The sequence below is a fragment of the Saccostrea cucullata genome, unplaced genomic scaffold (assembly GCF_032062105.1).
Source record: "Saccostrea cucullata isolate Sc308-1 unplaced genomic scaffold, CSIRO_AGI_Scuc_v1 ctg3192, whole genome shotgun sequence".
NCBI classification, from domain to species: Eukaryota; Metazoa; Mollusca; class Bivalvia; order Ostreida; family Ostreidae; genus Saccostrea; species Saccostrea cuccullata.
The window spans coordinates 85,051-96,289 of NW_026941201.1; positions in this window are offsets into that span (position 1 = coordinate 85,051).

The following is an 11,239-nucleotide window of genomic DNA, read 5'->3' on the forward strand; positions in this document are numbered from 1 at the left end:
TAAGCTCATTTTATTAGGATTTTTTTTCCCTAAAACCGTTTCTACTGCAGCCACATTCACCTTCAAATAGCTAGTTCATAAATATACACCCTGTTTTCCTCCACATCATTCTCGCTTGCTTGTAATTGGACGGATAGCTCGACAAAAATTTAGCCACTGTGTCTTTGTATTATTATTACCCCCCCCCCCCTCCTAGTAAAAACCCAATCGTCTTTTCATCAAATGTCTATTATCCATAATGTAGAAAAATAAATACTAGTAAGTAAATATACATGTACAAATAATTGATTGATTGAATTTTGCTTTCAAGACGCCGAGCCGGCAAGATTTCAGCAATTATCGGCGGGAAATTTTTATCTGTTGCATGCAAAATACATGTAGTTGATAACCTTAATATAGGGAACTATTTAACGTTCCATCCGACGGACTATAATTTCAAAAATATGTTAACAGTTAAAAAAGATTTCTCTCTGTGTTCATCAACAAAATATCTCATAATGTACAAAATTTTATTTAAAAATCAATTTGATGTGAATAATCTAAAATTCATTGTTAGATAAAATTATAATCATGCATCGTTCGTACATTTTTAATTAACTTCGAACGCGAGAGACCTCACCTAATTTAAAAGAATAAGTTTTATAGTTACATGCAGCGGAAAGTCACGGGAAACATAATTGTTTGCACATTGGTAAGCTGAAATTCTCGACTCAATAAGTATGCATGCATTATTTTTGGAATATGATTTTTCATTTTTTTTTTGTTCTTTATAGCCTATAGTTTATCATCATCGGATACCCAAGGATGATCTCATCTTTACTCATCACCGGGCGATATGTAAAGACGAGATCACTAGTGGATTTCCGACGATGATAGTTTATTTGTAACGCAATATTCTAATGCATTTTCAAAAAGAGATTTTTCATAAAGTTTACAAAATATTTCTATCAACAGAAAAAAAAAATGAACGGATATCAAGATGAATTTCAGAAATGCAAAAATTATAATTTCTTTGTTACATGTTACTGGAGTAATAGAAATGCATTGAAGGAAAGTAAAAGAAAAACACAAGCTATATTGAATTACGATATAAAACCATGTGCCAGAACATTTTCTTTCTTTTACAATTCAACTACTAGTAACTGCAAACGAACTAAATGTTAAAAAGAGAATTGATTACTATAGACTGTATGGATTCTAAAATAAATTATATCATATCTAGCCGGCGAGATAGCTTTTTATACATGTATGCTGACTTAAGAACCCCCTCCCCCCCAAAAAAAAATAAAAAATAAAAACAACAACAACAAGAAAAAACCATTTTTCTCTCCTTTAGAGAAAAATAATATGTATGAAGGCACGCAGCGTACGGATCGACAGAATTCTGTAATCCCGTTCCTAACCCTAACACTTATAAAATTATAGACATTTCATAATTATTTGTTTTTTGATTTTGTAAATAAAAAAAAATCAAATTAAAAAAATGAGATTTATAATCAAGTTACCTGTTGTGGGTATTTACCCTCTCTTTAAAAAATAGAGAATTGTAGAAAAATTTTATAATGTAGAGAACGTATTGATGTTATAATTTGAAAGTCTTAGTACAAAATGAAACCATATTCCAGTTATTCACGAACAGGTGAAATCCTGCTCAAGATGATTTTTGCGGAAGAGTTTGGTATTAACGGGATTCGAAATACTTAACATTATGCTGAATATTTAAGAACACCTTTCACAAAACTTTTCTTTTTGACACCCGACTTTAGAGTAAGTTTTTTTTTTAGCTCACCTGAGCCGAAGGCTCAAGTGAGCTTTTCTGATCAAAATTTGTCCGTCGTCTGTCGTCGTTGGTGTCGTCGGCGTCGTCGGCGTAAACTTTTCACATTTTCATCTTCTTCTCAAGAACCAGTGGGCCAATTTCCACCAAACTTGCCACAAAGTATCCTTGGGTGAAGGGGATTCAAGTTTGTTCAAAAGGGCCACGCCCTTTTCCAAGGGGAGATAATCATGAATTTGTTAAAAATTAATGGCATTTTTAAAAAATCTTCTTCTCCAGAACCGCTGGGCAAGGAAAGATGAAACTCATGTGGAAGCATCCTCAGGTAGTGTAGATTCAAGTTTGTTCAAATCATGACCCCCGGGGCAAGGGTAAGGCCAAAATGGCCGACCCAAATTTTACATAGGAATATATAGGAAAAATCTTTAAAAATCTTCTTCTCCAGTACCACTGGGCCAGGAAAGATGAAACTCATGTGGAATCATCCTCAGGTAGTGTGGATTCAAGTTCGTTCATAGATTTCATAATTATTTGTTTTTTGAAATCATGACCCCCGGGGCAAGGGTGGGGCCAAAATGGCCGACCCAAGTTTTACATAGGAATATATAGGAAAAATCTTTAAAAATATTCTTCTCCAGAACCACTGGGCCAGGAAAGATGAAACTCATGTGGAATCATCCTCAGGTAGTGTGGATTCAAGTTCGTTCAAATCATGACCCCCGGGGCAAGGGTGGGGCCAAAATGGCCGACCCAAGTTTTACATAGGAATATATAGGAAAAATCTTTAAAAATCTTCTTCTCCAGAACCACTGGGCCAGGAAAGATGAAACTCATGTGGAATCATCCTCAGGTAGAGCAGATTTAAGTTTGTTCAAATCATGACCCCCGGGGCAAAGGTGGGGCCAAAATGGCCGACCCAAGTTTTACATAGGAATACATAGGAAAAATCTTTAAAAATCTTCTTCTCCAGAACCACTGGACCAGGAAAGATGAAACTCAGTGGAATCATCCTCAGGTAGTGTAGATTCAAGTTTGTTCAAATCATGACACCCGGGGCAAGGATTGGGCCAAAATGGCCGACCCAAGTTTTACATAGGGATATATAGGGAAAATCTTTAAAAATCTTCTTCTCAAGAACCACTGGGCCAGGAAAGATGAAACTCCTGTGGAATCATCCTCAGATAGTGTAGATTCAAGTTTGTCCAAATCATGACCCCCGGGGCTAGGGTGGGGCCAAAATGGCCGACCCAAGTTTTACATAGGGATATATAGGGAAACCTTTTAAAATCAAAGCTATGATTAGTGATATTTATATGGAATCATCCTCAGGTAGTGTAGATTCAAGTTTGTCCAAATCATGACCCCCGGGGCTAGGGTGGGGCCAAAATGGCCGACCCAAGTTTTACATAGGGATATATAGGGAAACCTTTTAAAATCAAAGCTATGATTAGTGATATTTATATGGAATCATCCTCAGGTAGTGTAGATTCAAGTTCGTTCAAATCATGACCCCCGGGGCAAGGGTGGGGCCAAAATGGCCGACCCAAGTTTTACATAGGAATATATAGGAAAAATCTTTAAAAATCTTCTTCTCCAGAACCACTGGGCCAGGAAAGATGAAAAGCATATGGAATCATCCTCAGGTAGTGTAGATTCAAGTTTGTTCAAATCATGACCCCCGGGGCAAAGGTGGGGCCAAAATGGCCGACCCAAGTTTTACATAGGAATACATAGGAAAAATCTTTAAAAATCTTCTTCTCCAGAACCACTGGACCAGGAAAGATGAAACTCAGTGGAATCATCCTCAGGTAGTGTAGATTCAAGTTTGTTCAAATCATGACACCCGGGGCAAGGATTGGGCCAAAATGGCCGACCCAAGTTTTACATAGGGATATATAGGGAAAATCTTTAAATATCTTCTTCTCAAGAACCACCGGGCCAGGAAAGATGAAACTCCTGTGGAATCATCCTCAGATAGTGTAGATTCAAGTTTGTCCAAATCATGACCCCCGGGGCTAGGGTGGGGCCAAAATGGCCGACCCAAGTTTTACATAGGGATATATAGGGAAACCTTTTAAAATCAAAGCTATGATTAGTGATATTTATATGGAATCATCCTCAGGTAGTGTAGATTCTAGTTTGTTCAAATGATGAACGCCTGGAGGGGGGGGGGGGGGGGTTGGAGTAAATAATTCAAGCCAGATGTGCTCAGGTGAGCGCTGTGGCCCCTGGGCCTCTTGTTTTTTTTTGGTTTACAACTCAACATATTAATGACATAGAAGGATATATATGTTTTACAAACCGGGCCCATCTTACATTTTCGCCAGCCAAGTTAAAATCATAGGTGATCCATCGTCGGTATTTTTATATACTTGCAAAATAAGGAGTGAAATATTTAAGAAAATTATCTTAAAATCTGGTAATGGAAGAGAGACAAAAGTAAAGATAGAGAAAAAAACATCTTTTTTTAAAGAAAACGATTCCCCGTGTTGAGCCTCTTTTTGCGTCAAAGGGAAGCAACTTGCACAATTTATCGTATCCAGTCGCTTCGGACAATACGTGTTTCCGTTTGAGAATTACTGATATATGAAGAAATTGCCTTAAACAATACCAGTATTACTTGTTTCTTGTAGTTAGAAAAATGCGTTTTAAAAGTTGTTGAATTGTGGCCTTTGTACATTTTGTACTGAATCGATATGCCTAGCTGTTTGTTTTGTTTTGGTTGGTTGGTTAATTTCTGTGAAAAAATTTGAAAATACACGTAAATCCATTCAAAGGCATAAAACATTAAAGTATATCTAATATAACATTGCGAATTTAATCGAGAATGAATGAATACACGTGCACACGATGATAGTAAATGAAGTTCACACACTAGGCTATTACTGCATCAGTACATGTGCGATTTTCTGTGCCAGATTACATCTCCTCTGGCTAAAATTTATACTCTAAACTACAATAAAAATATATTCTGTACTTCCTCAGTAATGCATCATGCCCTTTTTTTCTTCGCTATATGTCTACCAACTATTTATTTATCTGGTGTTAGATTTGGCCTTACGTCTTCTGCTGTTTGAAAAAAAAAGACTTAGTGTAGATCGGACTCGGCATTCCTCTGGCCTGTGTTTACATTGATCCATGGTAACAATACAAAATTAGGCTCTACGAAGGGGAATACATTTAAAATTTGTTTATTTTATTAGTACCTGTTTAAAATGATCCGATTTTTTGAAGAAAAATTCTTTGAACTGCAGTTGACGATGTCTGAAACATTCCTTAAAGTGAAAACCATGTGTAGTAAAAATACCGGGAAATCTTTCTCAACTTTATTCGCTTTTTTCTCATTATGACGTTAAGATGGAAGAGCACAGTTAGGGTCTGACATACAGTTCCGCCAGTACTCCCTGTGTTGCTTCACCAAGGTGGCGTTGTAACAGCTATCCTGTGGGAAGCACACCCCGAACATCGGTGTATACATGTAACACTCGTAGCCTATAACGTAAAGAACACTGGTATATAACACTCGTAGCCTATAACATAAGGAACACTGGTATATAACACTCGTAGCCTATAACGTAAGGAACACTGGTATATAACACTCGTAGCCTATAACATAAGGAACACTGGTATATAACACTCGTAGCCTATAACATAAGGAACACTGGTATATAACACTCGTAGCCTATAACGTAAGGAACACTGGTATATAACACTCGTAGCCTATAACATAAGGAACACTGGTATATAACACTCGTAGCCTATAAAGTAAAGAACACTGGTATATAACACTCGTAGCCTATAACATAAGGAACACTGGTATATAAAACTCGTAGCCTATAACATAAGGAACACTGGTATATAAAACTCGTAGCCTATAACATAAGGAACACTGGTATATAACACTCGTAGCCTATAACGTAAGGAACACTGGTATATAACACTCGTAGCCTATAACATAAGGAACACTGGTATATAACACTCGTAGCCTATAACGTAAAGAACACTGGTATATAACACTCGTATAGCCTATAACATAAGGAACATTGGTATATAACACTCGTAGCCTATAACGTAAGGAACACTGGTATATAACACTCGTAGCCTATAACGTAAGGAACACTGGTATATAACAGTCGTAGCCTATAACATAAGGAACACTGGTATATAACACTCGTAGCCTATAACCTAAAGAACACTGGTATATAACACTCGTAGCCTATAAAGTAAAGAACACTGGTATATAACACTCGTAGCCTATAACATAAGGAACACTGGTATATAACACTCGTAGCCTATAACGTAAGGAACACTGGTATATAACACTCGTAGCCTATAACGTAAGGAACACTGGTATATAACACTCGTAGCCTATAACGTAAGGAACACTGGTATACAGTAAAACTCGGTTATAACGAAGTCACAGGGACCTATGAAATTACTTCGCTATATCCGTAATTCGTTATAACCGTATAAGAAATTCATTAAATTTATATGACTGGGGATCAAAGACGACTTCGCTATATCCGTAAATTCGCAATATCCGTGTTCGTACTAACCGAGCTTTGCTGTATAACACTCGTAGCCTATAACATAAGGAACACTGGTATATAACACTCGTAGCCTATAACGTAAAGAACACTGGTATATAACACTCGTAGCCTATAACATAAGGAACACTGGTATATAACACTCGTAGCCTATAACGTAAGGAACACTGGTATGTAAAATTCATAGCTTATAACATAAGGTACATTGGCGTATAACACTAGTAGCATATAATACAAGGAATATTGGTGTATTATAATCCTATCACAATACCTCAACAGTCTTGATTAATGTCAGCCATTTGTAATGCATGTTTCTTCAAGTTATTACGAAACACTAAACTTTACTTAATTGCATATTGACACTCTAAGGACAGTTATTGTGACTACAAATGGACAGAGTGTTAGCCTTAACTAATCTCTAATACTTTATAAAAACAAACATGTAATTATTCAATTGGTGTTTCTTTCATGTTCAACTTATCAAACCTTTTAACAGATTGTATAATTTACTCAACACATGTCGTTTTGTCACTCAATTTGTTAATTGTTCCAAAGAATTCTTTTATATACCAGTGTCTAAATTGTATTTGGCAGTTCGGAGGCCCGACGCATTACTGGCCACTTCCGTCTGTGTTCCCCTTTTGTATTTCTTGAATGTTAAAATTGTTGTCCATCATTTAATTACATGCACCTATTAATAAACTCGGAAACCAGATTACTAGTTGCTTTGGACCTTTATATGTGTTATCGGGAAGAGTCCTTGGAATACGGCTCTACTATTTACGGCCAACGACGCCACTCCCTTCCCCTGCCAACATTCCCTCTTGCCCGATCAACGACACATCTTTTAGACCCAAACTACGTGGTTATATTATTAATAATGTTACCCTTTTATCACTTTACGCTGTTTTTAAATTCATGTTTTTCGTTTTCCACTGATACATAAAAAGAGATGGCTTGCAATTTGTTTTTATTCTCGACGTCTGCCACACTTAATCTTCACTTGATCACTATCTAAAGCGTAATGAATCATGCAGACATCGATAAATTTGAAACACGCTCTTCTTCCTTTTCAGATTTCCATTTATATAATTCTTTATGTGCCTCCGATTAGTAAATATTTTCATTTCTAATTTTTTCTTTGTGATAACTCTTTGAAAGTTGTCGGAGTTTATTTCTTGATAATTCTGCCGGAATGTAAATTAGGCAGGTCGATAGGTCAGGAGCTAAGGAGGCCTAATAAGCATGCAAATCTCGTGCTGCTGCCTATGTGTTTGTCGTCAGTGGGCGAGGACTATTGAAATTGGCATGGAAGTCCTCTTTTGATTATAAGTCTATGTCTACATTTTTAAAGTCTAAATCTACCATTTTATTTCACAATGAAATGGAAATATAAATATACAATAGTGGGAAACATAGTGGGATAATTTTAGCATAATGTTTCCCACTATTGTTGATGCCCTGGCATACTCTCAAAACTAGACAGTGTTTCCTTAAATAATTCGATTAAATCAACATGCACATATAGGGTGGAGTTAAAATCTTTAAAAAATGGAAAAAGTTTACTCATCCCCGCGGCGTTGGAAAGTAAAAAATGGAAAGGAGGGAGGGGGTCATGAATGAAAGTGTTTCAAAATGATGCATATAAACGCAGAGATTCGAATTTTTTTTTAATATCTAATAATAAATATGCCACCCTTTTGGGTATTTTTTTAATAATCTTTTTTGTCCAACGAAGTTTCACCAACGTGATTATGTTAAAAATTACGTTTATGTTTTCATCAGTGCTGTTTCAATTATTACTCACTTGTACATAAAATACTGCCCCGTGTAGAAAAAAAAATGTTTAAACAATTTGATTGGACAATATCGGATTTATCATCCTCCCCATTACCATTCGCAAATCCCTCTTTCCGGCATCCTAAGTGTTTTTCTAATCATCGTTGACAGAAGACAAGCACATCTGCAGTACATGAATACTATTATCCAGATGTTCCCTCAAAGATAACACTGTTTTTGGCTTCCTGGAGCTCAGGTTGTTAAAAATTCATTTTTAAATTAACTTTATTGAATACAGAATTTTACAAATGGTGCATATCCGATCAAGTAAAATGCGGTGTTTTTACTGTTCTTGATATTGGAAACTGATACTGGAAATTTTTACCTGCCGTGATATTAATATTTGATACACGTAGAACATAAAACAGGTAGGTCAACTCCAAAGTTGTGTATTTATTTCAAATGCAAAAATGCCAACTCCCTTACATATTTTTCGAATAAAGAAAAATCACTTTTGTACTGAAATTTTAAAGTAAAGACAATAGTGATCAATTTCTTTTAAACTTCACACATTACAAATCATTAAAATCTCTAAACACGTATTCCTTGAAATCCAAAATGTGGGAACATATGCTTAGGAGGCGCAATTTCTTCTGTTGCTGAAAACGATCTTCATGGTGCATTAGAACACATGACAATCGGACATTTTGGTAACGAGATAATTACAGCTATACCTCTCCTTTCCTCCTCAACAAACATCAGCTCCTTATGCACAAACATTCAGAAGATCTGGATTTAGTTTGACTTTGCAATGACTTTCCTCAGCAATTCTGATCATTAAAAACCTTAACATTGTACACTCAAAAGTGACAGTTGTTATTTGAAATATAGTTCGACCAACTATGAATCATGTTGCCGTTAGACCCCTAATAAATTTTATCATACATTTCTCCCACTGAGAAGCACAAATCAAATTAAACGCATGTAACAACTAGTGCTAATTGTAACGGGAACCGTTACAGATGTTCCCCAAACGCTCCCCCAACTTCATTTTGGTGCCTTATTCCATCTAAGCTTCATCAAATAAACTAAACTCTATGCATCTTAAACTTAAACAACGCTTTTCCTAAAGTATACCAAGTATATAGCAAATTTTGCATTGCACGTGCGCACACTTGCATGCATATGCAGAATGACCATTTCATTGTATCTACACTATTAACTTATTTTAATGTACTTAATATCAAGGCATTTAATCAAAAAGTATTCGAAAATACCCTAAATCAAGAGCATTTGTAATTATATGCATTGCACGTGCATAATGACCATACCTTCTTGTAGGGGTCCATTAAGACTATATATGTTCTAATTCCCTTCCTGTTTGGCTGAAAACCAAGGGAGTTATAGCCATTTAAAGTTTTAGCCAATCAGATTGCAGCGCACGTGCATGCGCGTGATTTTATGAAAATAATTTTATATCACATCGCAGGATATTTCAGTGTATGACTATGTTTTAAATTTCAAAGTATTTCGTCAAAAAACGAATAAGATATTGAGATTTTTGTTTCAGCCAATCAGAGCGAAGCGCATGTGCATGCGCGTGCGTTCATGATAATTTGACCATGTCCTCTTGTCTATAATACTAATATATTCTTATATTCTGAGTTTCAAGTCATTTCATCAAAAAATAGAAAAGTTATGGCTATATCAATTATATTGGTCATTTTACATGTTGCACGTGCGCGCTCTTGCAAACACGTGCGCGCAAAATGACCTTAATTCCGCAAATCTACATAACATGTCTACTTACCCTAAAAAGGTTTTACCTACATCAGATAAACAGTTTACAAGATCATTCGCGGACAAATAAGTACCCAGGAAGAAGAAAAATAACTAGAAACTCTTGTTGCTATAGCAACAAAGAAGGCCTTCCGTTCTCCTCTATTTATGTGCATGAATGAGCTTTTATCTATGCTAAAAAGGCATATAATATTTTAAATGTTTCAGGAAAACAAACGGCCGTTACTTTAGACAATTATAGTCTTAATATAAACATTTACAAAAATCATTTTCAATTTTTTTATCACTTTGTGTGACGACCAGAAGTGACGGCGAACGCATTTTACCCTATATCTGTTGCCAAATCTTCATGGTTTATTATTCATTTAAGTTTAGTGTCTTGATCTGTTACAGTTTAAGAGATCTTGTAATGGTAACTTCTCATTTTGAGGACAAGAAATCACGTGAATGGAAGTAAATTTTTAAAAAAGATGTTTGAGGTTACTCTAGACATTTCAGTCTCAATAATATGTCCTTATATCATTTCAAATACTCTTTTAATAAAAGGGATTTATGAGATAGTATGATATATTTTTTCTCTCATAACCGGAAGTTGCCGTTTCTGTTTCCAGTGGGACTGACATATTTCAAAACTATAAATAAGATGCTATAATGTATTACTAAGAAAGATTCCATAAAGAAAAGCTGAAATTTTCGATTTATTTGATCACTTTCTGTGACAACCGGAAGTGACGGCGGACGATGTTAACCCAAATGGATTTGCTTACTCATCAGGACCTACCATTCCTATAAGTTTGGTGTCTTAATCTCTTACCGTTTACGAGATCTAGATATAACTTCTCATTTTGAGGACAGGAAATCACGCGACCGGAAGTGAATTTTACAAAGATATTTAACGTTACTGTAGACATTTGCAGTCTGAATAACATATCCAAAAATCATTACAAATACTTTATCTATAAAAAATATTTATGGGAAAGAATAATACTCAAAATATGCAGTTTTTCTCTCATAACCGGAAGTTGTCGTTTTTGTTTCCGTTGGGACTGATATATTTTAAAACTACAAATACGATACTATAATGTGATGCAAAAAACGTTTCATGAAAGAAAAATTAAAATTTTTGATTTTTTTATCACTTCCTGTGACGACCGGAAGAGACGGCGGACAATCTTATTCCCAATTTTTTTGTCTACTCATCAAGATCTACCACTACTGTAAATATGGTGTCTTAATCTCTTATTGTTTATGAGATCTAGCTATGATAACTTCTCATTTTTAGGACAGGAAATCACGCGACCGGAAGTGAATTTTACAAAGATATTTGACGTTACTG